Below are 13601 nucleotides of genomic sequence, written 5' to 3'. Positions count from 1 at the left end.
AATTTAACTATGTTTTGCCACTTTTCCTCCTGAAACAAAGGTATGATTGCTTTTTTAATGAGAAAAAAATACGAAAATTTCATTTTAGAAAAATAAGATAGCATGCTCTAAAAATGAAGCCAACTACAGCCAAAGGAATTTGGGAGTCTTGAACATAGTTCTCTGGGCATGTTTTGGCAAGGAAAGGCATTAAAATAAAAAGAAAGATTGGCAAGGAGGAAGAATCACTGATGAAATGCAAGAAGACTTCCTAGAGCCTGCTCTGTTGTTGCATTCTGTCATGAACTAGAGATGATGAAGCTTTCATGCACAGAAATGAATGAACATTGCAGACTTGTTGCAGCTGTCCTTGCTAAGTTAAACTCAGTTGGTTTTCAGTTAAACTCAGTAAGCATTAGCCACAGCAAATTTGTGCATTGAGCCTTGTCACTGCCACGGCCGTAGGTGCTGTGGAAACACCAGGCCCCTGATGCCCCAAGTGTGCTATGCTCTGAAGCCCGGAATCAATGGTGTGCTGGAGCCTGTGCAGACAGGCTGACCACAGCCAATTGTTACATGTTTAGAAATTTTGCCTGTGATTGTTAAACATGGACATTATTAAAAACTAAATTATATAAACTAGCAGTGAAATAAATTTTATCAAAAACAAAAGCAATAAATCCTCAAAACTCATCACTTCTAAATTATTTTACTATAATCTATATTCTTAAAGTTATTTACATCTGTTGTATTTTTATAGTGAAAATATTACAGAAAGATGTGCTACTGTCCTCTCTGTAAAACTTGCTGATTTTCTTGGTGTGAGCTTTCCCACCATGGTTAATTTCAAGCTGCTGACGTGATGTGATTAAACTCAGAGCTCGGAAGAGAGGACAGCTTATGGCTTCTATCTATTTATTTTTTCCAGAGAGCTGGTTGTTAAACATTTCCCAGCACACCACTGTCTGAAATCCACAAAAGCCAAGCTTTTATGTACTGTAATAAAGTGGACAGAATCCTTCTCATCCCCTACTATATTACTCTGCTACATTTTCCCAAGGCTGAGAGCTGCCTTGAATTTCCAGAGTCTCAGAAAGATTGTGAAGACTGTGGGAAAGGCCCTTTCTGTCCTCCTGTCTCTCCCGAGGACTCAGACATAAGCTGAAGCTGGAGTGGGCTGCAGCATGGGCGAATGACACCAACGCTGCACTAGGAACTCCCTCCCTCTGAGTGGAGCTACACCACATGTCTTTTCTTCTCTTAGAACCAATTCTTCCCAGGAGGCTCCTCAATCCCTCTTGGTCATGTTCTGCCACTACCAATCCTGTAGTCTTGCTTAGCCTCAAAGCCCCTGAGAGTAGAGAGGAAGTGAAGGTCTGGGCTACAGTGATACTGACAGGAACAGAAAAGGAAAAAGCAAAACAGGACAGGATGGGTGCAGGGCTCATGCCTGTAATCCCCACACTTTGGGAGGCCAAGGTGGGAGGATTGCTGGAGCCCAGGAGTTGGAGACCAGCCTATGTAACATAGTGAGAACCCTGTCTCTATCTAAAAAATTAAAATCAGCCAGGCATGGTGGTGCACACCTGTACTCCCAGCTACTCAGGAAGCTGAGGCAGGAGGATTGCTTGAGCCTAGGGGATCAAGGGACCCTTGTCTCAACAACAACAACAAACAGGACAGATTTAAGCAAAAAAGAGGGAATGATTACACTATGTATCTCATTAATTACAGGTGATGAAAGAGAAGATAATTCAGGTTAACATTCTTTGATCCCACTGGATTCAGTACTAGGAACTGTCAGGATTACAAAAGGAGAATAAATTCTGGCAGGAACTCGTAACCCATTTCAGCTTACAACAAGGGGTGACCGTGATCAAAGTAGGAAGGTGGTTACCTTGGTTTGAAATGCTTCTCAAAAATTGAAGCCAAGCATGGTGGTACATGCCTGCAGTCCCAGCTACTCAGGAGTCTGAGGTGGGAGGATCAAGGCATGGAGGCTGCAGTGCACTACGATCGTGCCTGTGAATAGCCACTGTACTCCAGCCTAGGCAACATGCAAGAAACCGTCTCAAAAAAAAAAAATTTAAATAGTCAAAAAAGTTAGTAGTATAGGGAGACTTCAAAACTCCATTATATTTGATGGTGTTTCTTTTTTTCATCTTACTTGACCCTCTAAGGCATTGAACAGTGCTGATCGTCGTCTTCTCTTTGAAATACTCTCCTCATTCAGCTTCTGTATCCAGTCAGGCAGAGAGAGAGAGAGAGAGGGGGAGGGAGTTATTTTAAGGAATGGGCTCACGGGATTGTGGGGGCTGGCAAATCTGAAATCTGTAAGACAGGCCAGCAGGCTGGAAACGCAGGCAGGGTTTCTATGTGTTGTCTTGAGACAGAATTCCTTCTACTTGAGGAAATCTCAGTCTTTGCTCTGAGGGCCTTCAACTCGTCACATGAAACCCACACCCATTATCAAGGGTAATGTCTCTTACTTGCAGTCAACTAATTGTAACTTAATCACATCTACACAATATCTTTATGGCAACATCTAGACTAGCTGTTTTAGGCACCAGAACCTGGTCAAGTTGACACACAATTATCCACCACATCTTCTAAGCAGGGCCTCCTTCCTGGCTGTGCCAATCCTTCCCCCTTGTCTCTTTCCAGCCTCTTCTTCTATTGCATATCTCTTAAATGCTGGTATTCACCAGCATGTATGTGAGTTTGGGGATACAGTTTTTCAGAGTTAAAAGAAGTTTTATAAATATACGAATGGAGATGGAATTGTCAAAATCACCTAATACACCTAAGTAAATTGCAAAACTGAAGACATAATTTTATTTGTTCTGCGGCAGTATAACAATAGTAAAATTTTCATCAGGATAGGAAATTCAGATAAGGGGAAATCAAAGGCACTGTCTGGGCCTTAAACTCTTTAGGCATGACATATTTAGATTCCCCAAAGTTTCATCCTCAGCACTTTCTCTTCCCACTCAAAATTATTTCTTTAGGGATCTCATCAGTGTCAGGCATCTAATGACACCAACACTCCAATGCCTGCAAAATGATGTCCCAAAGAGCACTAGGTGCCATGTCCACATAAGTCCTCTTAGAGAAGTGCCAGTGATACACTCTCATTCTTAGGGATTTACAGTGTACGTTACCAAACCAAAGGCTTTGTGAAGTCTTGCCGTAACAGTAGTCTGCAGAACATCTTTGGGAAACATTGCCCTAAATCTATATTCTGAGCCCAAGCACCTCTCTTAAGTTGCAGAATGGTGTTTCCAGCTGTTTACTGTATATCACATTTAGATGTCCCATGGCCATTACAATTTAACGTGATCAAAACTGACATCATTTTGCCTGACTCAAAGCTTCTCCTCATACGTTCCTTTTCTCCTACAATCCTTATCTCTTTCCCTAGTTGGTACTTTAGTTGTCCAAGTAAAAGACCTGGGTGATTTTTGAAACATCCTTTAAAAATCTTGGCAACATAGTAGACATTGTCCAAGATGACCTCAATTTACATAGACTCTTTCTCTCCCCTCATGACTCCACATTTACCACTTTACTTGACTCGATTCAATTAATCTTCTTTTTCAGAATATGTCTAATCTGCCCCCTGTCCCTGGGCACGCTGCCTGCCTCAGTCCTGCCCTGCCATTTGTCCTTTATCTGCAACCATAACCTCCCCATGGCTTGCATTGCCTCCAGCTACCTCCTTGCCTCCAGATGGATGATCCTAAATCACTAAATGATATTACTCTCATGCTTAACACCAGTGAGTTCTTACAGACAAAATCACCACTCTCATTTTGGAGGGTATTCTATGTTTAATTTATGATTAGAAGCTAAAGTTTTCTTAGTTCCTCCTGAGTGATTTAAGGAAAAAGTCCTCTACCTTCCTTTGGAGATACAAATGGGTCCCTTTTGGATTTGAAAATGCACTGAAACAATTTAAGTGAGGTTTGGGGAACGTTAATGTAGGGGGGCATTTGTTGATGTTTAAATTTTTTGGGGGTCATTTATTTCTGACCACAAAAGATAATGAGAGCTGACTGTTTTCGGTCTCACCAGAACACATAGTTTGAACCAGGCTCTTTATTAAATTAAGAAAACGGAATATTTAACACAATAACTATAGTGAACTTCCCTACATATCAGGAAATTGGGAACAATTCTGGCAGCTCTTTAAAAAATAGATGTTTCTAAAATTTCTAGTAATATAGGAAGTTGTGATCTGGGAAAAAATACAGTTTTCAGAACCATATTTAAAATAGTTCAACAACTTAAAACTTTCACCTTTACACCCTCAAGTGGTGGAACTAATATATTTTTCTGAACAAGGAAACAAAAATCCTGGAAGAATATATCCCAAACTACTAGTGGGGTTTATCACTAGGGAGGGTGAATTACCATTTTCATATTCTTCTACCTCATTAATTGTGTTTGCTAACATGTCTAAAATGAGTATGAATTATTTCTGTAATAAGGAAAAAAAGGTGATTGTTTTAAAAATCCTTTAAAAATCTTAGCCTATTAGACTAACCAATCTTAGTCGACTTTGTCCAAGATGACCTCAATTTACCTCTTTTCCATCGCCCTCAGTTTTGTTTTACTGCCAGAAAAACAGCACGTCAATTTTAAAGTGTCAATAGTGTACTTTCAGTGCCCACCCATGTGGTCTGGCATTAAACATATTTTCCAGGAGAAGGTCGTATTGATGACAGCCCTTCTAAGAAAACCCTGGCTCCTCCGTTCAGAGTTTAAAAGTAAAAATTGCATACTGGTTTGATTTCAAAATATATAAAGGATGCATCCTGAGATACATACAAAAGTAATATCAAAACCTTGCATTTAAGCTCAGCTTATTATTTGTTTTTATACTGACTCATTAACATATCCTAGATATTTTATCAACTTGGTATACATTTTTTCTTTTTTTAAGATAAATGATTTTTTTATGGTTGGAATTCTTAATAACTAACTTTCCCATTGTTTTCAAATAGATTTCAAGTTGAAGTACCTAACCATTTTCTTTATCTTAATTGTTGCACTTGGGTGATATATGTTTACTTTTTGGCTTTCATGCTTTTATATAAAAGGCATTCCCTTTCAACATGCTAGAACAAAAGTAATTTTGAATATATTATATGGCTTTTCAAATTCTATCTTCAGTTCAAAAATTAATTTCAAAACCAATTAAGTGCCTCTAATACTGATTCTAATGTCTGAGAAAAAAGCACACATATTGAATTCAATTAGGTTGACTATCTCTTGTTTTATTATTTTGTTTAATAACTTTAACAAATTTTAAAATGAATACTTTAAAAGGTTTTGAAATCAGTCATAAAGTCTTTTCTAAAGAATCACAGAACTCTTTTACTTGTCCACTTAATATAATGCATTTCCACTTAATATAGCTCTCTGGTATCTGATAACTTAGCATCCTAAAATTTCAATAAACTTGCTAGTTAAAAAAAAATACAACCTAGAGAAATGGGGGTGAACTTTCTTTCACAGGAGCAGTGCTGTCTCACAGAATGTTCTGCGGTGATGAAAATGTTCTACATCTTTGATGCCCAGTACTGTGGCCACAAGCCACATATGGCTATGGGTCATTTATGATGTGGCTGGTGTGACTCAGGAGCTGAATTTTTAATTTTATTTGATTTTAATTAATTCAAATTTAAATAGCTACATTTCGTTGGTAGCTACCCTATTGGAAAGCCCAGCTCTAGAGTTAAGATCGTTGAATTACACTCATATAAAAGTGTTCATGGATCCTTGCCACTTAGTAATGTTCCTTTTGCCTTAATAAAATCAATGTTGGGACTTGCCTAATTTCCCAAAAAGAGTAAATTAGCTGTTTTCATTACCTCTTTACTTTCAATTCTTCCCTGGCATATGGTAGGAAATGAGAGCTCCATTTATTTCCCCTGAGAATATTGTTGGCATTTCACGATATCCCTGAAATTGTCTAGTTGAGCCCCAGGGGCTCTCCTTATGAGTCTCAAACTGATTAAAAAATGAAGTCCTTTTCTTTCTACTTTTAGGAGAACAATTAGCAACAATATAACTTTTACTTTTACATGACTAAAGAGAGTTTACTAGTAATCTACTAACAATTATTAGGGCTTACTTTGGGGGATCTAAGAGTGACAATTATATTCTTGTCCCCACTTGTATTAGGGTCCCAACAGGAAACAGAAGGCACCCTTAAACTTGTAATTAAGGAGAGGTTTCAAATGACTCTTCACAGACTGTAGGCTGTGTTAAGGAAACCTGCAAGGAGTGGTGCAGTATCCCAGGGCTTGCAACACAGGTGAGCTGTCTCACTACTAGAAATGACAGGACAAGCCAAGTAGGCAGTTTCTGGAACCATTAGAGAGTTGCTGTAGAAGACTGCTTGATAGGAGCCATGGTCTTTGTTAAAGGGACACAGCTGACTCTGACAACCATCCTCTGATCTCCTTTCAGTGCATCCCATTGGCTAACTCAACTGGAAGCCAGAAAACAGGGGAGCCTATAGATACAGTCTGTTAAGGCAGCCTTCTAGAGCACACGCAGGGTAGATAAACATGAGTGTAAAACCTCGTGAGGCAACTGAACTTATCTAATCACCCCCTCCCAAATTTGGAACCAATTGAGAAAGACACAGATCATTCTAAATCAACCAAGCAAGACCTCAGATGAATTTTAAAAATATCTGTTTTATTACTCATGATAGGTTGAATGACAAGATTCAGATGTGTGTATTGGATCCAACTTATGCATCTTTCCAGATTCACTTGTCCACACCTGCTCTCAGTAGAGAGCACCACTGTCTTCCCAAGGCTACTGTCACCTAAGTTAATCAACACCCATTATTAACATCATTACACATCTTAACCTCCCCCAGGGTAAGGGCTAGCTCTAGCATAATTCAACATGCCTACCACTGCAAGAGCTACAGGAGCTTTGCTACCAGGCGTGGAGGCTCTGGATCCTCCCACCTACTTCTGGACTCAGAGGAAGGGCCATGAAGTGGATCATGGAACGTGGCTTCCCTGGCAGCTTCCTGGGAGGAAAGGGAACTAAGTGACAGCCCAGAAATGTAGGGGAATTACCACCTTATATGGTGAACTTTGATCAGGGAAAGACAAAAGATAACATAGGGGTGAAAAAGTATCAGATAAATTCTTCTTTCCTCTTTCTCCAAATTGAATCTCCTGAGATGGTTTTTCCAAACATCCTATTTGGGGACTGTAATGTTTAAATCACTGGCTATGTTTTCTTGTGAAACTCTGGCCAGTTCAATAATTCACCACCTTGAATTTACTGTCACTTTCTCTGCCTGTGGACTGTATGTACTAGATTAAGGATGACTGCAGATTCTTTGCTATTTCTTCCACTGAGAAGTAGAGTCTAATCCCCTCTCTCCTTAAATCTACATTGGCCTTAGAGATTTGCTTGACTTATAGAATGCAGTGGAAGTAATGTTCTTGGATTTAAGAGGCTAAGTCATAAGAAGCTTTGCAACTTCTGCCTGTTGTCTCTGAAATATTTTTTTTTTTTTGAGACACTATCACTTGGTACTGAACCACCATGCTAAGAGAAACCCAAGCTACATGGAGCGTTCACATGTCAAATAGCCCAAGTTGAATTTCCAGCCATAAGCCAGCATCAACTACCAGCCTTCCTAGACCAGATGCCACAGGTGAGTGAAGAAGCCGTCTTGATAGTGATCCTGTAGCTTGCCCACCATAACTGATGGCAAATGGATCAGAGAGATGAACCACCCAGCCAAGCCCTTCCTGGATTCCTGACTCATAAAATCAAGGCCAAGAGAAAATGGTCATGTTAAACCACTACATTATCTGGTAGTTTATTACGTAGCAATAAAAATTTGGAACTCCTCAATGCACTATTAGTGTTTCATAACAGTCTATAGAAATTCTTCTCATATGATCAAGCAACTGGCTGTGTTTTCCTATGAAGCTATGGCTGGCTCACTAATGGACCACCCTGTATTTGCTATATCTCCTTCCCTGCCTCACTTCCCCTTTTCCTTGACTCAGGCTAGCCTGGGATTATACTACCAAAAAATAAAGCATTAGCAACCAAGCTTAGTAAACTTTCTTGTTTACTAAGAAAGTTAGTACGAGAAGTGTCCTAGAAAGGAGGACCTTGGAGTGTGACTTTGAGTTTGATGCCAATCTGTCTGAAAACAATCATATAATTGGGACAGCAATAGCCCTTAGAAGTGGCTGCACAGTTGCTAATTCTTTCACCTGAGGTTAACTGGGATTAAGTACAGTTGGAGAGCAAGCCTGGAAAATCATGGAGCTACCACCTTTGGTCAGTAGTGTAGGTGAGGCTGTTTTTGAGGTATTTTGAGGCCTTGCTAAAAGAAAATGATAGGTTCAGGGCATCTTATTATCAACTGAAGTTATGCTCTGAAGGCCAGAGGCTTTGTTTAAATGAGACACTCATCTCCTGAAGCTGCACTTAAAATTGGTTTAGGATGTGATTCTAAGGGTGGCAGAGCTATAAAAAAACTAAATGTGCAGTCTCAATAGGGTCTTGATATTAAAGTTAGGGTCTTGATAGGGAAGAGTGGAAAACTGAGACCTGGAATGGAGATATTTGTAGACAAGCCTGGATCTTTCTGACTGGTAAAAGAGACTGTTTCCCCTTGTCAGTGGTAAAGCATCACCCCTTGCCTGGAAAGCATGCAATGATCATGCTAATGAAGCAGGTGCCCCCAAAATCATGCTGACTCTCAAGTTTTCCTCAACACCCACTCTCACCTCCTCTCACTACCTCCAGGCAAATTTTCTTCCTGCTGGGGAATACATGGCCTCTGTGCCAAAGAAAATGTTGATCTTGATGAAATATGCTGGCAGAAATTGTGGGAACACTCGTGGGAGTGGATCTTGAGGGCATTAGACTGTAGGAGGCACATGGGCTGGATAGGTGGGAATGGATTGACATGAGCCACTCCAGTGTGACTGAGGATTTGGTGTTCTGATGACATCTGGAGCTGGTTCTTACATGCTGCTGCAATGGTGCCTTCATGCCCAATCACCACGATGGCCTAAAGTGAATGAAGTGGAAATACGAGAACTTCCTTGACATCATTTTGAGAAAAAGGTCAGAAGTCTAAAGGAGGTATGCATGTGAGAACAGATTCCCTTTGTAAGACCTACCACCTGACTATGTTTCCCGTAAGGCTGCCTTCACAAGGCGATAAGGAATGCCATGGAGAAATGGTGGTAGAGTAAGGGGTGGGACAGCAGCATCTTTGAGAAACTCAGTGGTGGCTGTCCTCTACAGGCCAGGTTCATGGTGGGAGATGCTGCTTTGGAATTGGGCCCCCTTTTATTCATGATGGTAAAAGGAATACAGATGATCAAAGACCAGGTGGCAGCCCTTAACCGTCAAGGAAAAGATAGATCTAATAAGCCTTACAAACAGCAAGGCCCTAGCTGAGTGAGGGTGCCTACTGTCAAGGATGCATTGGAATGGGAAACTGACTAGGGGGATGCTTGATTTGGAAAACTTAACATCAAGAGCTGTTGAGTAGAAGGCTATCATTGCCTTCCACAATAGAAAATTACACTCTATCATTGAGTTTCCAGGTCTAAGTCAGTTAAGACTCAGAGCCCGTTGATTGAAGGAGATTCTGGATCCCCTAGAGGAAGGACCCTATAATGCCACTGCAAGTGTATACAGTAAATAGTCCTCTGATCCTTCCCCAGAGAGAACCAAAGCAATTTGCCAGGGTAACTGGACACTAGGGAAAGAGCAAAACTAAGACTTTTCAAGGACTATTAGCTACAGTGTATGAGATGATACTGATATAAGGAGACGTGAAACACCATCATATTAGAACATAGGCTTGATTAGAAAAGAGGCTTTTGGAGATCAAGTCTGTCTGCTGAAGGGTTAAGTGGTTTTGGATACCCACCTTGCAATTATTTCTCTGGTTCCCAAAAGTATGATGGAGAAGATATACTTAGCTTCTGGCTGGACCCTCAAATCAATTGCCTGTCCTGTGGAATAAGGGTCATTGTGGTAGGAAGGGCTAAGTGTAGGGTCTCTCAACCTCAGCATTATTGACATTTTGAAGCAGACAATTATCTGCTGTGGGGTCTATTCTGGGCATTGTAGGATATTCAATAGCATCCCTGGCTACCCACTAGATGCCAATAACAACTTCTGTTATGATAACCAAAAATGTTTCTAGACATTGCCAAATGTCCCTAACAGGGCAAAATCACCCCTGATTGAAAACCACTGGCCATGTGTAAGCTCCTGAAACAGGCTCATCTCTTGTCAATTACAGGAATAATACCACAATCCTTGAAGAATTACGGAGATTAACACCATCACCAAAGATAAAGGGATTAATTCCCCTAATATTCTCTTGATTCAATTCTCTGGCTTCTGTAAAAATCAGATGGACCCTAGGAGATAAAGGTGATGTAACCAGAAAATATACCTAATCAAAGCTACAGTGCCAGATGAGATCTCTTTACTATGGCTACCAAGCCTCTAACACTGGAGGTATAGCTATTGATTTGGCAAGGATTTTTTTCTCAATAGCTATTAGCAAAAGAAGCAGCTTGCCTTTATGTCACTGTCAAGAACTACGTAAGATCTGAGGTTTCACCCTATTTACAAGCTAACAAGTAGCCCTCCTACAATTCCATGAATGTTTGCAGAAGACATAATAAGATCCTGGGTTAGTCACAAAGAGCTTTATCACTCACCGAAAAAGCAGTAGCCAGAGCTTCATGTTCATTTGTATTTGTTCCTTGTATCCCCTAAATCCCAAAGAGGGGAGAGAGGGTGATGACTAAGGGGAGCCAAGAAGATGCCTACTCACCTAGTGCATTGCCTTACGGCAGAGGAATGCTGAGCTCGGGAATTTATTGCTTTTGCTGTTAACCTTTTCTTTGCCTGGGAGATTATGCTACTCATTTTTCAAGGTTGCTCACCGCGAACACAATCCTGAGAAATGACCTGGGTAAAGAGTGGTCAGAGTCTTGCATTCTGGCACATCCAGCAACAATACACAGGGACACTCAGGGCTCATAGAACGTTCCCACTTTTAGCAGTGGTGCTATGGACTGAATCTTTGTGTTCCCCCCAAAATTCATGTGTTGAAGCTGAAATCCCCAATGTGATGGTATTTGGAAGTGGGGTCTTTAGGAGGTAATTAAGTCATGGGGGTGGAGCCCCCATGAATGTGATTAATGCTATTAAAAGAAGAGACACTAGAGCTAATCTCTCTGTCTACCATGTGAGGATAAAGCAAGGCATCCATCTGCAAACTGGAAAGAAGGCTCTCACCAAGAACTGAATATGTGGCACCTTGGTCTTGGACTTCCCAGCCTCACTTTCACCTTCTTGCCTCAGTGCTGTGTCAGCTCTTGTCTCTGTCATAATATACTTCACAGGAACCATGGCAACTTTGACATTCCATAGCACTTCATTGCTGGTCCACGGTAACCAGAAGATCATGCTAATTGGACGTGATCAGTAGGAGATTTCAAGAACCCTGTATCTGGCTAGTTACATGCATGCCAGAGGTAGGAGATTAATTTCACAGTTCAGGGTCTTTTACGTTGGTGAAGTTTTTAGGAGTCAAGTCACCTGTCAAGTTGCCTAAAGCACATCAGAACAACCCCTTATAAAATAAAGAAAAAAATGGCTGCCCTTTGCATCTCTCATCACCAAGAAAGAGGCACAGTGCATTTTGGCCCTCTTTGGATTTTAGAGGCAGCTGATATTTCACTTGAGAATATTTCTGTATGGTGAGCTCCATATGATCAGATTCATAAGTCATAAAGTTGGGTGAAAACATTATTTGATGGAAACAGTATATTCAGGACTTGGTTCAAGTTAATCCAGAAGATACCACGAATCATTTATACAGGTGACTCAAATCTCATGCCACCTACCTCTTTTGCATCAATGGCTCTCCCTTAATTCACATTTATGGCCTCATGGGGAGGGGACTACAACCAGTTGACGGAAGAAGAAAGGATTTGGGCTTTGTTCAGAGTTCGGCCCTCATGGTCTGGTTGTTCACTGTTTTCGAGTGTAACTTCATGGGGCCCTGCATGGAGTGTGGTGTCCTTCCCCAGGCCGTGAGTATAGCATATGTGACTAATGAACTGCTCACAGTTTTATCTGTCCAGTGTTGGATGTAGTTTTGGCCACTCCATATACTTGTAGGGGGAATTCCTCTCTCTCCAACAGGGTGAAGAAAAAGCGATCAAAATAGGAGGATCACTTCTCACACCTCACACTCTTCGAACCTAGGTTTTCCTGATTCCAGGAAAGGGAGGTCTTGATTCAGACAAAACAGTGAACGTTCCACTAACCTAGAAGCTTCAGCTACCTCCTGGACACTTTGAGCTTCTTATACTAGTAGAGCAGCAGGCAAAAATAATAAATAAATAAATACAAAGAAAAGAAAAAAAGAAAGGCAGAGGGAGGGAGGGTAACTGTATGGGTTGGTAAAACCCGCTCTGATTACTATGAGAAGTCACTCTTTCAGTTACACCCTGGAAGCATCCTTTGAGTTTGTCTGGAATGGGCCCATAGCTACCTGTCTTGGGGACAACCTTGGGCACCCTTTATTTAACATCCCCAGGAGTTGGGTTTTCCCAGGTCTAGGTTCAGGCACTACTGTCATCATGCATGCCATGGTGAAAGTCACAGCAGCTTTGGTGTCTAGGACCAAACTGATGCGACCCACTGAAGACCTAGCTCTTCCCACCCAGAAGATGTGGGATCTGACTTCCCCCGTCAGTCCCTGAAAAGGCAGGTCTTGCAACCCATAAGCGTAAGGGAGTAAATGTCCTATGGGGCAAGTTTTGATCCAGGAGAGACAGCATACAGAAATAAGGGGGAGGTGAACTAGTGACTAATTCTTCTCCCCTCCACACACCAAAGGACTTTTCTGAGATGGTGGTTCCACGTAGTTGTGTGGATATATCACATGTGACAAGGTAACCTGCTGTGGTTTTCTCTTCCTTTGTTTTATCTTTTGCAAAGCTGTGGCCAGCCTCGTAATATATGACTTTATATTTATTCTCCTTCATTTCCCACCTCATTTATGTTTTCCCTCTCTCCATTGTCCTAAGATTTCACTCCTTCCCAATAAAGTTTAGCATGTAAGCTTCATCTTCAGGTTCTGTTTACTGTCTTAACTTGTGCTAAATCAACGTGCAGCAACAATGGGTTTCTGCATATTTCTAACAGAATAAAATGTACCCACACAGTAAAAGGCAGAAGTGGAAAAATTTAGTATTTCCAACTGAGACAGGGCACTTTTTGCATAGTGGGTGAGAAGCGTAAAATAGAAAAACATGGTACTGTCGAGATACTTACATCCTTCTTCCAAACTCACCAATCAAATAAGTTATTTCTCTTCTGACTGGGAAAAGTGAGTGAGGGGCAAGGATAGCCCGTGGGCTATTCCATTACCTGTAGCCCCAAGAATACATGACCTCAGGAAATTAGTTCTCCTTCTTTCATGGTGACCAGTGTTTGGCATTTATTCCTTTTGCAACTGTCCCACAGTTTTTGGATATTCTGCTCCATCTTTTAAATTATTTTTTCTTTTT

This window comes from Aotus nancymaae, unplaced genomic scaffold (genome assembly GCF_030222135.1).
Source record: "Aotus nancymaae isolate 86718 unplaced genomic scaffold, 86718_ANA_hifiasm-v0.15.2.pri h1tg000033l, whole genome shotgun sequence".
NCBI lineage: Eukaryota > Metazoa > Chordata > Mammalia > Primates > Aotidae > Aotus > Aotus nancymaae.
The sequence above is the reverse complement of the archived record's forward strand: the minus strand, read 5'-3'. Positions refer to the sequence as shown.